The 18,248-nt window shown below is 41.9% G+C and overlaps 1 long non-coding RNA gene across 3 annotated transcripts; it reads right to left on the reverse strand.

The window, feature by feature from the left end:
• Window positions 1-1,175: 1,175 nt before the first annotated feature.
• LOC135378554 (uncharacterized) lies at window positions 1,176-5,768 on the reverse strand. 3 transcript variants are annotated; one of them, XR_010418461.1, is made up of 4 exons: window positions 2,989-5,768; window positions 2,846-2,909; window positions 1,415-2,769; window positions 1,176-1,306 (listed from the first exon to the last, which is right to left on the reverse strand). It is a non-coding gene; the product is annotated as an uncharacterized LOC135378554 (long non-coding RNA). The 3 variants fall into 3 exon arrangements; XR_010418462.1 differs by having other exon boundaries at window positions 1,176-1,503; window positions 2,305-2,769; window positions 2,989-5,757; XR_010418460.1 differs by having other exon boundaries at window positions 1,176-2,769; window positions 2,989-5,443.
• Between the last annotated feature and the right edge of the window lie 12,480 nt (window positions 5,769-18,248).

An 18,248-nucleotide genomic window follows, 5' to 3' on the forward strand; every position in this document is an offset into this window, starting at 1 on the left:
CATGCACTCTGAGAAAAAAGGGAGTCAAAAACACTCCTTTGTCGGGGCAAAAAGCTGTAACTCCCAGGTGCAAAATTTTAGGCTTCTGAGGAGTTACCTTAACTCCAGGACAAGAGGGAGTAAGGTTAAAAACCCACAGCGGAGTTCCGTTAACCCCCTGTTGCGGAGTATATTAAGCACCTCTGAGGGAGTTGAGCTAAACCCTGTCACAGAGTATAATAAACACCCCCCATGGTGTAGGGTTCAACCTGTGACAGAGTATACTGAACACCTCTGACAGAGTTGGGTTAATCCATATGCTGGAGTATGATGGACCCCTCCAATGGTGTTGGGTTAACCCTTGTCACAGAGTATATTAAACACCTCTGATGGACTCAGGTTAAACCATGTGATGGAGTACACTAAACACCTTCAATGGAGTTAGGCTAACTCCCATGGAAGAGCATACTAAAAGCCTGTGAGGGAGCTTATCAAACACTTGTGGGGGAGTATATGAAATGCCAGTGAGGGAGTATAGTAAGCTCTGATGATGGAGTTATGTTAACCCCGATAGTGGAGTCCAACTAACCCCCAATAGACGATATGCATAAATCCCAGGCGCCAGTGCGATGCAGTGTCTTGGGAGCCTGTTCATTCCCTGGCGCTTCCTTCTCCTTCCTGATGGCATCAGGTTCGGAATGAGGGAGAGAAGGATGGTGCCAAAGGAACGAACAGGCTCACAAGATGTACCGCATTGCACTGGCATCTGGGATTTATGCATATCGTCTATTACAGGGTGAAAATAAACCTCTAATGACGACTAGCTTCCTCAAATTCTTCCAGGACGCACAGTATGACCCTACAGTGCACTCAAAAGCACCACCGCAGTCTTTAATTTTGAAAGAACGTTCCCAAGCAGCACAAAGGACCGGGGCGAAGCCGGTCCAGCATCGGGAAAGAATCCTACAAAGTCGGGGGCATGCCACCAGCCGATACCGGTCCTTCCTCCAGTTTGCAACACCGGGATGATTAAGGACCGACATCGGCAGCAAGTATTCGGTCCCAGCAGGTCCCCAGCGGATCCCCGATAATGCTGGCAGGGGCTCCCCCCATGCATATTTACCCCCCCCATGCATATTTTGGCATTAATATGCTTATTTTTAATAATTACAATAATTTTGAGTGTAAACAGTGTGTGTAGAGCCCAACATTTTATTTTCGGAGAGGAAATAGACTGACACAACACTTGGAGCACCTCAATAGACTAAACGACGAGTGGTGTACACTAAGCAGTCTGCCTGCATCATCCAATGCATGCCAATTGTGTCTGAAATGAAAAACAAAAAAAGAGGGGTATACAGAAATATGCAGCATGTCCGCATAACTACTGTCATTGCCAATGTAGCCTGAAAAGAAAAGGGTGGAAATGGTCTACCGTAATATCCAGCCTGCCTGCGTAACCACTGGCCCTTCAATGGTGTCTCAAAAGGGGGGGGGGGGAACGTACACAGTAAGAGGTGGTCTCTGAAAGGAAACAAAAAAGGTATGCAGTAGTAGGCAGTCTGCCTAACCACTTGCACTTCGGCAATGGCCCTGGAAGAAATGAACGGCTTGTAGCATTAATATTAGACGTAACGGTAAAATTGCTGCATGGTGGGAAATGGTATACAGTAATATGCAGCCTGCCTGCGTAACCACTCGCACGTCAACAGTGTCTCAAAAGAAAGAAAAAGTATACAGCAAGAGGCGGTCTGCCTGTCCAAGTGGTGGTGCCTCAAAGAAAACGAAGTTATGCAGTAATAGGCAGTCTGCCTATCTGCTCACGCTTCAGTACTGCCCAGACACAAAAATGAATGGCATGTAACATTAGACGTAACGAAACAATTGCTGCACTTCAGCACAAAATAGTATGTGCACGGTACGTGGAATGAGCTTTATCAAAAATGGTAAAATGCACAGCGTAGGGATTACGAAACTCAAGAGTTACCAAGAGAAAATTTAAATTATGAAAAAATGACAAAGCCAACGACTGGGAGAAATGCAAGTCCAGGAAAGAGAAAATAGTTCACATCCAGCGCCTTTGGTGCAAATGACTAGCAATTACTACAACGAAAACTGTAAAAAATGACAGCTGACCGGGACTAGAGCTGACAGTCAATGGTGTGCGCATATTCAGCGTTCCTTCACAAAAACGTCAATAAGCAAAAAAAAAACATGGTCAAGGAGAAGCATCCCTATTGAAAAAAAAAGCGACATCAGGTCTGATGTTAACATCACAGCTGCTCTGATGATGTTAACATCAGAGCTGCGCTGGCTGATGCTCACATCAGAGCTGTCTTGATGCTGATGTTGACATGAGAGCTGCATTGATGCTGGTTATGGCAATCTTGAAAATGCTGCAGTCTTGGTTTACTGAAATGTTCTGCAAAGAAAGCCCCTCATGCCTGCGGTATATGAGTACCGACAAGAACCCTCACGAAACAGGAGATAGCAGCAACGAATCACTTCACCAGAACAATTCACCACTCCGGAGTACGTACCTTTTAACGCATATCCATTTATCATCAACATACCTAAGCGTTGAACTCACGGGGGCACAAAAACTGGTAATGATCGAACGGTGAACAACAGCGCAAAAGAGCACACCTAGGTCCTCATTTCCGGTCCAACTTGTCCTTCTTCCGAAAAAGCACTTCTAAGCGTTGTCATGGCCAGCAAGAGTCCCCACTGCATTTGAACACGGTGCTTGAGTTTCTCTTGCTGAAGGCCGCTGCGTCATACACGCTGAACCTGCAAGAAATATCGTTCCAGAAAATACGATGGCAGGACACCTATATGTAGAGCAGTGTAGAGACATATGACATACCGTCTGCACAAAGTACACAGTCGACTTCACTTGGCGTTCTATCTCCCTGTCGTTGCGCAGATCCCTGCAAATAGAGTAAAACGAACAATGAGAATGCATGGCGCAGTCGAACATATTACTTCAGAGTTATATTAATTACACACCTGAAACGGCAATAATCCTGAAGGCGAAGAACGATTTGGCTTCACATGCAAGGTAGCGTCTTCACTCTTTGACATGTCAAACGAGACCGACTGGTTTGCTCGCGGTTAGAAGAAACGCTTCCACTTACAGACAGTTGCAATATCAGACGGGTTGCAAGAACGACAGCACCAGGTGAGAACAACAATACAAAGCCTCTAAAACGCTTTAGACTTGCTGGAACGCTCGCAATTACGCGAACTACACGCGGCGACGAGAAACGACCGTTACAGCAGCCAAAGCGAAGCCAACAAGAACAGCGCATGCGCGACAGGCAGCGCGCAGCGCTGGCTGGTGGCATGGAAGACAAGCGACGACGCGCGAGCGAGCGCGGGTGAGCCTGTGTTGAAATGGGCATGGAGCCAACATCTCCGCGCAATGGCTTGGCGGACGAAATATGACGACGGGTAGAATCGTACTACCTCTTGAGATTGTGGCCGTTCCAGGATCTTTCAGAAATGCTGCTGTTTTCATAAGAATCCCTGAATGTTGTGTTTGAAGCAAAATTGCAACATGAGATTGGCCAAAGCTAAGGTATTAGTTAGTTATGATTGTGAACAGATCGGCAGTGCAACCTGACAGTGAGAGATCAATAGAATCAAAAACAACAAAACACTCACTGTTTTGCCGACCCTTTCTCTAGTGTTCTTTCTTTCTTTCTTTTTTTTTGTTTGTTATAATGAAGGAAAGCAAGGTTAAATGCTACATTTTTCTTGACTGTGTGCGATGGTGTACATCGCAGGTTCCTCATGTGCCATGAATCTACTTAAAAGCTGCTGATGGTGGCAGGGATTCACATTTATAACAGTGACCAGAATGCGGCAGGAGTACTTTTGAGGCACTCTGGCCACGTTGACCACAAAACGGCGTTCCATACTCCCTCCGAACCAAACTTTGCAAAACTTGTTGCTCAGAAACATTAAGAACACACACGCCGGCCATTTGCACCCAGCAATGACAACCAAAACAAAGATGATGGCGATGGCAGTCGCGGTAGCCCAAATGCAGGGAGCTCCAGCGTAGTCTTTGCGGGTTTCGGTGCAGCGGTTTTCGTCCGATCAGTTCGACTTGCTAAAGCTCTCTTCGTTTCGTTTCACGTGAGTTTTTCGATTCGGGAGATTCGGTCGTTTCGTTCGGGCGTGGCCGACTCTTCCCGAGTATCTTGTACTTGCGTGCTTTGCAGTGAGGCTCCATTAATACTTCTGTTCAGGGTGCTGCGTGTGCATGTTTTCCGTCATACAACACAACACAACACAACACATGAAGTGAACTGCAGCCCAATGTTTGAAAGAGTTACCTCATACCAGACAGCCAAATTCCTTCCTGAAGGGATGCTTCACTGTCTCGTACAGCTTGGGACAAAAGTTTCTGAAACACGGGTGTTTTGTATTTCACTTCTCTACGCCTCCCCTGCGGCCTAAGGGGAACACTTGTTGAACAGAATCCCCAAGGATTCTGCTCAACAAGCATTTCCCAAAGGTGGCTGGGAAAAGTCCAATACAGAAAACCCGTGTTTCAGAAACTTTGTCTCGAGCTGTACCATCCGATCACGTGTTACCGAATCTGCATAAACATCGGGAGACGAGCGGGAAGAAATACTTAGCCAGTACACCACAGCAGATCGGGACGTTAACGGGGATCCATCGGGAAAGAATCCTGGCCGGGACGCAAACGGGAATCTATCGGGAAAGAATTCTGACCGGGACACGAACGGGGATCTATCGGGAAATAATTTTATGTAGTTTCCCTCTCCCTCAATTCTTCCCCCTCACATAGTCGGGAAGCAGTCGGGCTCGTGACGGCGATATCGGCCACCTCGAACCCATCATCCCCGTTACGTTCCCAGCCGAATCCCAGTCCTTTGTGCTGCTTGGGTTTATTTAGTAGCCTCACCGTGAGGAAAATATCACAAGACAGCAGATACAGGTCTCAAACTCACTCGTATGGTATACATATCAAATGACCTACTTTCCTTCCACTTGGTTCATGCATGCTACAGATGCACAGAACAGACAAGAGGTCACATTTTGGGAAAATTGTTTGAAGTACGAGACAAACACGAAATGCTGCTATTATGTTGAGCCAAGGAATTTTCTTTTCGTCTACTCTCCTTTGCACACTTCCCATTTGAATTTTTTCAATTTGAACCCTGTCCCAGGGAAAGTAATAAGCTTCACATTGAACAGCCAGAGCAGAGGTACTTGCAGTAAGTCAAACCTGGTTCGCGCCATTCTCGTCCATTCTCAGGATTGGCGGCAACCCGAATTCTGGGAACGGGGACAAAATCTCGTCGGCGTAATATCGAAACCTTTATGTCATATGCAAGACAGCGACACAGTAATCGTGAAACAGGTTGCGCACCTTGCTAAAAGGCACTGCACTGAAAATCACGACAGAGCACAGTTTCGGTTTCTTTCTCATAGGCTACCATGTATAATTTTTTATTCGCCAGGGGAACAACAGAGATTAGAGGTAGGTGTGTGCTCCGTATTTTATTAAGTAAGTTACACGTCGAGGTAACCGAATCTGCTTGCGCACTTGCAAAAATTCTAACCGCTTTTCGCGAAAACGCGTTGTTAAGGAGCATTGCAGGGGAAGCACGCTTCCAGGCGAAATTGGCCGCCGATCCTGCTCGTTTATTATACTCTCATGACGGAGTACAGAAAGGGTCGAAGGAGTTACGATAACAGCAAGACGGAGTAACCGCGAGCGTGGGACTTTTCAATGGAGTTATCTTGACCCGGTGGGAGTAAAATAAACTTTTACTCCTGCTTAACTCCAGCTTGACTCCCTTTTTTCTCAGAGTGTGGATTGGGGATCGGGTACTGACACAGTTCCCACAGTAGGTCATGCAAAGGGTCTCTCTCAAAAACATTCTGTGAGGGTCTACTTCAGAAGCATTTACAATTGTTTGATCCCATAGAGGGTAGCAGTCTGAGGATTCCTCTAAATGCTTAGCAATTTCGGAGTTTGAAGCTTAATTCTTAACTTTTAATGAATGCTCTTTCAAACGATCATTTAAGCAACGCTTTGTCTGGCCAATCTAACAGATACCACAAGCTATGGGGATCTGATAAACAACGTTTGAAGAACAGGGGACGAATTTGTTCCGGTGACTGTTGCAGGTAACGTTAGATTTCGCGAAAGACGTGAAGCAGTCAAGACGGAAGCTGTTCTTGAAAACAAGGTTGACTTTAAATTTATTCGCAACGGCCAACAAGTCTTGAGACACTTTGTGGAAGTAAGGTAATACCACACGTTTGGAGACAGAGGGCTTATATTTTCAGGCGAGCGAGGAAGCAAGGTGTTTATCGAAACATTTAAAGCACCAAGTAAACGGAGAAGCTGACTCTTCGCAGATGGAAGGATATGATGACAACAAGACTTTTTTGCGGCATTTGATAGGATACCTGTGATCAAAACCCGCTTTACAGTTTTAGAGTGACAACTTGGAGCGGGCAAAATGGGTTTAGCTTGTGATTTGCCGTAAGCCCAACATGCAGCCCAGCATTGCTACCACCCTGCTTCAATTCTGCTTCCTGGGCCTCCAGCTCCGAAAAAGACGGTTGGCTTCGTCCATTTGTGGCCATCTTCAACCCCAGGACCTACCTTGGCAAAGGAAGAAGAACTTTCTGACGTCACACAGAACTGTTGTGAGTGAGTTTTGTTTCATCGGCGGATACCTTATAGACACTGCTTCTGGGGCAAAACTCTCGTCATACAGTGGAGTTTGCTCAGTGGACCACCCTATGCAATTCTGCCTTCTATTACAAGTTTGCTGCCTTGAGATCTTCACTCGCGCGCCTGCATATCAGCCAAGTCTGAGCTTCTGTTCACTGTTGAATTCCGCACTGTTGACATGCTTCAGTTTCTTGATATGAGGCTTTTGTTACAACCCGCCCTTTGTTGGGCTTACGGCAAATCACAAGCTAAAGCTATCTTGCCCCTCTTCAAGTTGCCACTCTAAAACTGTAAAGCGGGGTTTGATCACACGTATCCTATCAAATGCCCTAAAAAAACGTGTTTTCATAATATCCTTCCCTCTGCGAAGAGACAACTTCTCCGTTTGAATGATGCTGGTTTCCCCCAACACATGTTACTTGGTGCTTTAAATGTTTTTTTAAACACTTTGCGTCCTCGCTCGCCTGAAACTATAAGCCCTCGGTCTCCAAACGTGTGATATTACCTTACTTCCATAAAGTGTCTCACAACTTGTTGGCCGTTGCGAAGAAATTTCAAGTCAACCTTCTTCTCAAGAACAACTTCCGTCTTGACCGCCTCACGCCTTTCGCGAAACCTGAAGTTACCCGCAAGAATCACCGGAACAAATTCGTCCCCTGTTCTTCAAACGTTGTTTATCAGACCCCTCTAGCTTGTGGTTTCTGTTATATTGGCCAAACAAATCTTTGCTTAAATGGTCGTTTGAGAGAGCATTCATTAAAAGTAAAAAATAAGGCTTCAAACTCCGAAATTGCTTCCCTCTATGGGATGAAACAATGGACCATTTCCGACAATGCGTATGCGCATGCACAGCCCTTGCGTCCGCCGTCTTCGAGTGGAGAACATCACTATGGACCCACCTGCGTGCGACTGTCATATTCATTTTGAGAGATAATCGGTTTCAAGGTTACGCCGACGTTTGAGGTCTACATTTGACAACCCTTTGTACTGGTAATGAGTACAATGCGCTTTCACTCTTTCCGCATTCTTCTTCCAATCTTCTCTTGCTACTTTCCCACGCAACGTGCAAGTCTGAAAAGCGTCACCATGTTTATTGGGGGAAAGACACGACGTTCGACATTTCGCCGCCAGGGGCGACGCGAATATAGAAATGGTCCACTGTAAAGGCTTCTGAAGCGGACCCACACAGAAGGCTTCTGAGAGAGACCCTATGCATAACCTGTTGTGAGAACTGTGTCAGCAACCCTTCCGTAATCCTCGGTCCGGCATTGAGCAGGCTTCTCGTTCACCCGAACTAACCTCCTATTTTGTCCTCAACTGGTTGTTTTTCTTCCCTCTGTTTGTATATATATTTCTTGTATGTGAAGTAAAATTTTCAGCTGCGTTTGAGACTTAGTGTTGTGTCTGTCCCTTCGTGTTCGCTAGTTTCGGGGTTTTACATTATGCATAATCCGAGTGACCTTTCGTTGGAACGCATTGAGACGCTGCCTTTACCTGAACAATCCAAAACGGGGAACTCGTCCGTGTCGTAACCATATCTGTGGAGTGTGATGTGTCGGCACGCCCACTTTTTTTTTCTTCCCCCTATATCTACCGTGGATAGCTTCAATTTCTCCCATCGTGGGAACTCCCAGGCGCTTCCAGGTGCTCTGTGCACATGGGGTTACATGGTCAGGAGGGCGCGAGGAGTGGCAGCGAGCAGAGCGCTGGTAGCCACCTGTCGGCAGGCCCGTCGTCATGACGCCCTTCAGCACACCATTCATTCTAGCACACCATAATCACTGCTCTAGGTTTATATGTCTTTGGCTCGGCACGGATCTCTGGCTAGGCTGCTTGGCTTCTTTGGTTTCGTTCTTTGTGCATCGTACATTAGCAAACAGCTCTTATGTTATTGTTAAGCCGGAAACAAAGCATGTGAACATTTCTTTGGCACGACGTCGTTTGGAACGGGCACTTCTTTGTGCTGACTTCTGCTTGTATGAGCTGACGCGATATCAGATGTGGGATGCCACGGCGAAGTTGTCGAGAATACGATGGTGTGTTACCTACTATAAGTTGACAAAAGATCGAGCAGTGCGAAGCTCTTGGCTGACAGCGATCGATTGCCGGGTGGACTGAGTTTCATTCCAAGGATTTCGTCCACGAATGTTATTATACGTTATGTGCTACGCTAGAGGCAATTTCGAACCTCGGCATGAAATCGTCTGAAGTGAGAGCCCTACATACAAATTTTAAACGTGCCGCGGAGGATCAAGTCAAAAAACGAGAGCAAAACGTAAGTCGGGGCTCAACTTCATGTTTGATACGTAGAAGAGCAATGTACAAGTATCCAGCGATAGGGATTCATAACAGAAAAGTGACGACTGACAGCATCTAAATTTTAATCAGACGATACTTTTATGCAGAAGGCTGCACTTCTTCAGCTCTAACATCAAGTTACAAAATTCCAGAATATATAAGACATGTTGCAGGTAGGGAGCGAGGGTTGGTGCAAACATAAAAAAAGTAGAAACGTAATAAAATAAAAACGGGGTACGACTTCATCAGCTTCAAACAGACAAGGGGTGAGCCGTCAAGACACTGTAGCACTGTTGCCCTGAATGTCGCCCGTGAATGCAGTTTGTGCCAAGTACTGACCTTGCCACCGTGGTCAATCTTGTATTATGCCACAGTGTATTGTCAACTCATCCCTTGTGTGTTTGGAACTAACGGAGTAGTATCAACTTTTTAAAAAGTTTTATTACAGATATTTGCATTTGTATTGTTATGTTTGTACCAACACTCGCCCTCTAGATTACAAAATGTCATATATTCTAGAATTTTGTAACTTGATGTTAGACCTGACGAAGTGATGCCCTCTCCACGAAAGCCTCGTTTCATGAAAACTTAGATGCTCTCAACCGTCTTCTTTCTGTCGTGGAAAATTGTTATAAAGTAAACAGGACTACCCATTCACCGTCATTAAATCCATTTTTTTTCACAGAGTAACCGGTGATGAACTGCCTCAAGTACTCTGATCGCTGCACGATTTCAGTTGACATGTATGGAAGATAAAAACTAACACGTAGCTTGTGTTTTCAGAATGCGAGATATGGACACCACCAGAAGACATAAAAATTACGAGGAAATACTGCAGCTTTATTCTCAGGTATCTGTGTGGTAATGTCACAGAAAAACCCTACCATGACAGCTGCAGAATTCACTAGGCAGCAGCGTACGGAGCACAATAAACGCCCTCCCGAGCATCCTCAGTGTCAACCGAGTTCTGATTGAACACGGTAAAACTACAAAAAAAGCAAGAAAAAATAACTCATCCATGTTCACTTATAACACAAGGGCGTAGTCATGTTTAGCAGCATCATAACTATAACGTGCTGTCAATCTATTGGATGGGACAAGCGCAAGGTTTGCCCACACCTCGCTGTCTTTGCGACTTTTTTTTTCTTTGGTGTCTTACTGCGCACGTTGTGCTGGTAACGTTCACATACTAAGAAAAAAAAATGAGTAAAATGGGGAGTAATTGCAGCTTCTAGTTCCCTAGACTGCAATTGCTCCCCATTTTAGTCCCTAAAGTAGTAGGGGGTGGGGTCCAGGCTACGACCGGTCCAAACTACGGCACACCTGCCCCTGAGCCCTGCGCGGCGCGTGTGCGGGGGGTTGTACGTGATTATCGGCGGGGGAGGGCTGCGTGCGCGCTTACCCTCTCACATTTTTCAGCCTGGGCAGACTTCTTTGGCCGACTTCACATATTTTTCCGATACAGCAGGTGAGCGGTTTACATGCAGAGACATGCAAAGAAGGGTCATACACAAAAAAGGACAAGTGAAAAAATATTTATTAATGCCATTCAAGTTGAGATATATTTATTAAAGCCAATAGTGCTGGGAATTGTGCCAGTTGTGATGCCAATCAGGTGAAGGAGAAAACCCAGCCGAAAAACCTTCACCACCTGTAACAGGGCGGTGCTCGGGTGGAGGACTGCTGTGGTGGGCGGAGCGTGACCGGAGGGCTGCGTGCGCGCTTACCATTCACCCTGGGCTGACTTCTTTCACAATTTTCCTACTTGGGCCGACTTCCTTCCCGCGACAGGTGAGCGTCGCGTGCCCGGAGGGCTGCGTGCGCGTTTACCATTCAGCCTAGGCCGCCGACTTTCGTCATTTTTCAGCCTGGGCCGCCGACTTTCGCCATTTTTCAGCCTGAGCCGACTTGAATCATATTTTTTCCAGCTACAACAGGTGTGCAGTGGGCTGTTTAGATGCAAAGGATAGCCATACACAAAAGTACAAGTGAAAATATATTTGTTAAAGTCATTAGGAATTATGTTATGACTCTGCGTGAATGGGAAAAACTTAGCCAAAAATCTAAAATAGAAGGAACACAATACACGTAACAAATAATATAATTCTTAAAGGTACGATATAATAGCATTGAATAGGTATCACAAATCAAACACAATATTTTTTATTAGTGGAAGTTTTCAATGAATCACAAGTGATAGCGCATTTAATCAAAGAACATATTCTTAATCAATACGGTTACAATCAAAATTTCAAGTGCTATTATAAAAAGTCTGAGATGTTAGAATCTGATAGGTGTAAGTAATTTCGAGCACAATAGCTAAGTTTAATATTCCAATGTGACACAAATTTAATTTCTATTGAAGTGAATAGCACAGACATAAGGCAATAATTCGAATCAACACATAGCATTAATATAGAACCTAACCGACATGTAGCGAAATAATAGCTACACCATATCAAAACGAGAAACGATCACCACATTTAATCAAAGAAGATATTCTTAATCAATATGATTATAAACAAGTTATAACTTGTATTATAAAAAGTCTAATATTCCTATACGTGAGAACTATCTTTGCAATAGCGGGAAGTTCTGATAGTTGTATGTAATTAACTGTGAACAGCAGAGACACTGGAAGACTATGGGACACGAACACAAGACGAAATAAAATCTATACCACTACAAAGAAGATATTCCACTTCACCACATAGCACGCTCCTAGCCAACAAACAGAACAAAGAACGACACGAACACAAGAGGAAATAAAATCTATACCACTACAAAGAAGATATTCCACTTCACCACATAGCACGCTCCTAGCCAACAAACAGAACAAAGAACGACAAGAACACAAGAGGAAATAAAATCTATACCACTACGAAAAAGATATTCCTAATCAAAACAACACAGTAATCTATCATTCAGAAAATCAGAAGAAAAAATCAAACTCATCAGAAAATAGACATGTTAAAAATGAACTTCACCACATAGCACGCTTCTAGCCAACAACCAGATCTAATGATATCTACCCTGATTTGTTGAAGACGGGTGCCGATAGAAGTATGGAAGACCATGGAACACGAACGACACGAACACAAGAGGAAATAAAATCTATACCACTACGAAGAAGATATTCCTAATCAAAACAACACAGTAATTTATCATTGAGAAAATCAAAATCATCAGAAAATTAATATTCCTATACGTGAGAACCATCAATGCAATAGTGGGAATATCTGGCATAACATTTCGAGCACAATAGAGAATCTCAATTTCATATTCCAACATTACTCAACTTTTAATTTCTTATTAAGTGAACAGTATAGACGTAAGGAAAAACGAGAAACAACACAATCAACAGCTACAATTAATAGAGAGCCAAACCTGCCCACCATCCAACACATAGAGAAATAATAGCTAATCAATCTATCAAAGCGAAATAGCACACACTTAACACTATAGCACAGACTTAACGCTGAAGAACAGAGGAACACGCGGCGACACGTAAACAACAACAGAGGAAAATAAATTATCATTGAACCATCATAAAATCGACCAACATACAATTTTCATTCTAACAAACACTACGAACCTTAATGGAGGTATCCAAGACGTAGGAAATATGTACTGTTTTCACTCTTTTCCTCAAAGCCGGGAGACTTTATGTCTCTATCTATATGGCCAAAGCACTGCGCATGCTTTATCACTCAAAGGGTTGGGGGGGCTATATTCCTTCGTCCAGCAAACAGAACGCCCTAGAGGTCAGATTAGAGAGAGTTCAAAGGCGATATATTTTATTGTGCAGCGCAAATAGATGTCGATATCACTCGCGGTGCTCACTATCTTTTCGCATCCTTTCCCTGAAATGGAAATCTTTCGTCAATTGGTTGACAAGTCGACTAAGTTTGTAGAGATGCGATATTGTTATTGAACACGTAGAGAAAGTCCAAATTATTAATTGGTAGCAACGATACTCAATCAAAAACAAGAATCAAATTTAATTACATCAATTTTTTTGTAATATCCTGCAACAGAAATTTCTAATGAACCGCACAGAAATATCAAATGTGAAATGCAACTCAGAGTTATGAGGCATTCCCATCTTAGAGGTATATTATGTCAGTCGAGTGAACAATTGAAACAAATACAAGACAATAATTATTTCAGGCAGTAAGTTCACAACTCATAGAATATCAGTCGAGCGAATACTTGAAACAAAATCAAAACAATAATTCTCACGACAGGTGGAGATTATAGCATTCTAAACCAGATAATAAAATTTTAATCAATAAAATAAACATAGACATGCTTTTAATTAAGTGTAGATGTGCACTTGAAAACAGAAGAGACAATTGCTCTACATTGAAAAGATGGACAGATTTTGTACTCGATACCATAAGTCATGGGAAGATGTGATAAAAAACTGCTTCGAAAAGGAAGAGCCGCGAAACGATTTCATTATCGCTGCATTTCAATACGTCCTAGACATGGTCGTATTCGGGGATATGGTACAGACTACAGAACTGAAGGTGCAAGAATTTATATGCCGAATCTACAATACTTATAAAAATATCTGCACATCAACGTCGGAAGGGCCACTAGGATTGATGGCGGAGTTTTTGAGATTTCCTAACGAAGAATTGAAATACACTATACCAGATGTAATTGTAATCATTGCAATGGGCATTGCGTTCATCAAGAAAGCAGTCGGATCAAATTATCATATACAAGCGGTCTATATCGCACGTTTCATTACGGATTTGTTGAAATTACACATATCTGCAATGGAAAGTACATAATATCTTATCACGTGATATGTTCCACTACCACGGCAACGCAATTATTTTCTTCTACCAGTCTCTGCAACGATGTCGAATCAACAGAAGTTCAATATTGTCGTGCAAGGTCTGATGTATTATCACCTGTTGAAACTCAACAAATATATCAATTGCGTTGGACCACTGGACTATTTTCATCTAATACTCTCTTGTACGCCATTCAAGAATCTTCATACAAAGAAAGGAAACATCAATAAGGGGCTGTGCAAGTTCATCGCGACAAAGTGCAAGTTGTTGAAGCAATACAAACACGGCGACAACGTAGCGCCTGCGTTAATCAACGCTGGATTCAAGCGCCCAATAATTAGAATAAACTATTTAATGTCTTGGGAATTCATCAATGAAGACAACAAAAGAAAACTTCGGAGTTTGAAATAGAACTGTAATTTATCGAAATAAACAAGTGTATAACTGAAACAATAAATGTAATCTTTGTCATCATTATAATGAAAAACACCTTACATTTAGCATGGCAATACTGAGAACACTGATCGCTAAGGAAACGAATATTCCACAATTAGTGTAAGATTTCTCATATGGAATGAGACCTGACCACCAAATATGTTTTACTCGACTACACTCTGTTCACACAAGTCTGACTCTGTCTACACAAGTTCAACAACCGAAGGATAGAAATCCGGAGAAGGATCGGTCATTGAAATTTAGAGACTAAATTTCAATGACCGATCCTTCTCCGGCAATTCTATTCTTGTTGAACTTGTACAGAGTGTAGTCGAGTAAAACATATTTGGTGGTCAGGTCTCATTCCATATGAGAATTCTTACACAAATTGTGGAATATTCGTTTCCTTAGCGATCAGTGTTCTCAGTATAGCCATGCTAAATGTAAGGTGTTTTTCATTATAATGATGACAAAGATTACATTTATTGTTTCAGTTATACACTTGTTTATTTCGATAAATTACAGTTCTATTTCAAACTCTGAAGTTTTCGTTTGTTGTCTTCATTGATGAATTCCGAAGACATTAAATAGTTTATTCTAATTATTGGGCGCTTGAATCCAGCGTTGACTAACGCAGGCGCTATGTTGTCGCCGTGTTTGTATTGCTTCAACAACTTGCACTTTGTCGCGATGAACTTGCACAGCCTCTTATTGATGTTTCCTTTCTTTGTATGAAGATTCTTGAATGGCGTACAAGAGAGTATTAGATGAAAATCGTCCGGTGGTCCACCGCAATTGATATGTTTGTTGAGTTTCAACAGGTGATAATACATCAGACCTTGCACGACAATATTGAACTTCTGTTGATTCGACATCGTTGCAGAGACTGGTAGAAGAAAATAATTGCGTTGCCGTGGTAGTGGAATATATCACGTGATAAGATTTTATGTACTTTCCATCTCAGATATGTGTAATTTCAACAAATCCGTAATGAAACGTGCGATATAGACCGCTTGTATATGATAATTTGATCCGACTGCTTTCTTGATGAACGCAATGCCCATTGCAATGATTACAATTACATCTGGTCTAGTGTATTTCAATTCTTCGTTAGGAAATCTCAAAAACTCCGCCATCAATCCTAGTGGCCCTTCCGACATTTTTATAAGTATTGTAGATTCGGCATATAAATTCTTGCACCTTCAGTTCTGTAGTTTGTACCATATCCCCGAATACGACCATGTCTAGGACGTATTGAAATGCAGCGATAATGAAATCGTTTCGCGGCTCTTCCTTTTCGAAGCAGTTTTTTATCACATCTTCCCATGACTTATGGTATCGAGTACAAAATCTGTACATCTTTTCAATGTAGAGCAATTGTCTCTTCTGTTTTCAAGTGCACATCTACACTTAATTAAAAGGATGTCTATGTCTATTTTATTGATTAAAATTTTATTATCTGGTTTAGAATGCTATAATCTCCACCTGTGGTGAGAATTATTGTTTTGATTTTGTTTCAAGTATTCGCTCGACTGATATTCTATGAGTTGTGAACTTACTGTCTGAAATAATTATTGTCTTGTATTTGTTTCAATTGTTCACTCGACTGACATAATATACCTCTAAGATGGGAATGCCTCATAACTCTGAGTTGCATTTCACATTTGATATTTCTGTGCGGTTCATTAGAAATTTCTGTTGCAAGATATTACAAAAAATTGATGTAATTAAATTTGATTCTTGTTTTTGATTGAGTATCGTTGCTACCAATTAATAATTTGGACTTTCTCTACGTGTTCAATAACAATATCGCATCTCTACAAACTTAGTTGACTTGTCGACCACTTTGACGAAAGATTTCCGTTTCAGGGAAAGGATGCGAAAAGATAGTGACCCCCGAGAGTGATATCGACATCTATTTGCGCTGCACAATAAAATATATCGCCTTTGAACTCTCTCTTATCTGACCTCTAGAGCGTTCTGTTTGCTGGACGAAGGAATATAGCCCCCCCCCCCAACCCTTTGAGTGATAAAGCATGCGCAGTGCTTTGGCCATATAGATAGAGACATAAAGTGTCCCGGCTTTGAGGAAAAGAGTGAAAACAGTACATATTTCCTACGTCTTGGATACCTCCATTAAGGTTCGTAGTGCTTGTTAGAATGAAAATTGTATATTGGTCGATTTTATGATGGTTCAATGATAGATTATTTTCCTCTGTTGTTGTATACGTGTCGCCGCGTGTTCCTCTGTTCTTCAGCGTTAAGTCTGTGCTATAGTGTTAAGTCTCTGCTATTTCGCCTTTGATAGATTGATTAGCTATTATTTCTCTATGTGTTGGATGGTGGGCAGGTTTGGCTCTCTATTAATTGTAGCTGTTGATTGTGTTGTTTCTCGTTTTTCCTTACGTCTATACTGTTCACTTAATAAGAAATTAAAAGTTGAGTAATGTTGGAATATGAAATTGAGATTCTCTATTGTGCTCGAAATGTTATGCCAGATATTCCCACTATTGCATTGATGGTTCTTACGTATAGGAATATTAATTTTCTGATGAGTTTGATTTTCTGAATGATAGATTACTGTGTTGTTTTGATTAGGAATATCTTCTTCGTAGTGGTATAGATTTTATTTCTTCTTGTGTTCGTGTCGTTCGTGTTCCATGGTCTTCCATACATCTATCGGCACCCGTCTTCAACAAATCAGGGTAGATATCATTAGATCTGGTTGTTGGCTAGAAGCGTGCTATGTGGTGAAGTTCATTTTTAACATGTCTATTTTCTGATGAGTTTGATTTTTTCATCTGATTTTCTGAATGATAGATTAGTGTGTTGTTTTGATTAGGAATATCTTCTTCGTAGTGGTATAGACTTTATTTCTTCTTGTGTTCGTGTCGTTCGTGTTCTGTTTGTTGGCTAGGAGCGTGCTATGTGGTGAAGTTCATTTTTAACATGTCTACTTTCTGATGAGTTTGATTTTTTCTTCTGATTTTCTGAATGATAGATTACTATGTTGTTTTGATCAGGAATATCTTCTTTGTAGTGGTATAGATTTTATTTCCTCTTGTGTTCTTGTCGTTCTTTGTTCTGTTTGTTGGCTAGGAGCGTGCTATGTGGTGAAGTGGAATATCTTCTTTGTAGTGGTATAGATTTTATTTCGTCTTGTGTTCGTGTCCCATAGTCTTCCAGTGTCTCTGCTGTTCACAGTTAATTACATACAACTATCAGAACTTCCCGCTATTGCAAAGATAGTTCTCACGTATAGGAATATTAGACTTTTTATAATACAAGTTATAACTTGTTTATAATCATATTGATTAAGAATATCTTCTTTGATTAAATGTGGTGATCGTTTCTCGTTTTGATATGGTGTAGCTATTATTTCGCTACATGTCGGTTAGGTTCTATATTAATGCTATGTGTTGATTCGAATTATTGCCTTATGTCTGTGCTATTCACTTCAATAGAAATTAAATTTGTGTCACATTGGAATATTAAACTTAGCTATTGTGCTCGAAATTACTTACACCTATCAGATTCTAACATCTCAGACTTTTTATAATAGCACTTGAAATTTTGATTGTAATCGTATTGATTAAGAATATGTTCTTTGATTAAATGCGCTATCACTTCTGATTCATTGAAAACTTCCACTAATAAAAAATATTGTGTTTGCTTTGTGATACCTATTCAATGATATTGTATCGTACCTTTAATAATTATATCCTTTGTTTAATTGTATTGTGTTCCTTCTATTTCAGATTTTTGGCCAAGTTTTTCCCATTCACGCAGAGTCATAACATAATTCCTAATGACTTTAATAACTATATTTTCACTTGTACTTTTGTGTATGGCTATCCTTTGCATGTAAACAGCCTACTGCACAACTGTTGTAGCTGGAAAAAATATGATTCAAGTCGGCTCAGGCTGAAAAATGGCGAAAGTCGGCGGCCCAGGCTGAAAAATGACGAAAGTCGGCGGCCCAGGCTGAATGGTAAACGCGC

This window comes from Ornithodoros turicata, chromosome 1, assembly GCF_037126465.1.
Source record: "Ornithodoros turicata isolate Travis chromosome 1, ASM3712646v1, whole genome shotgun sequence".
Taxonomy (NCBI): Eukaryota; Metazoa; Arthropoda; class Arachnida; order Ixodida; family Argasidae; genus Ornithodoros; species Ornithodoros turicata.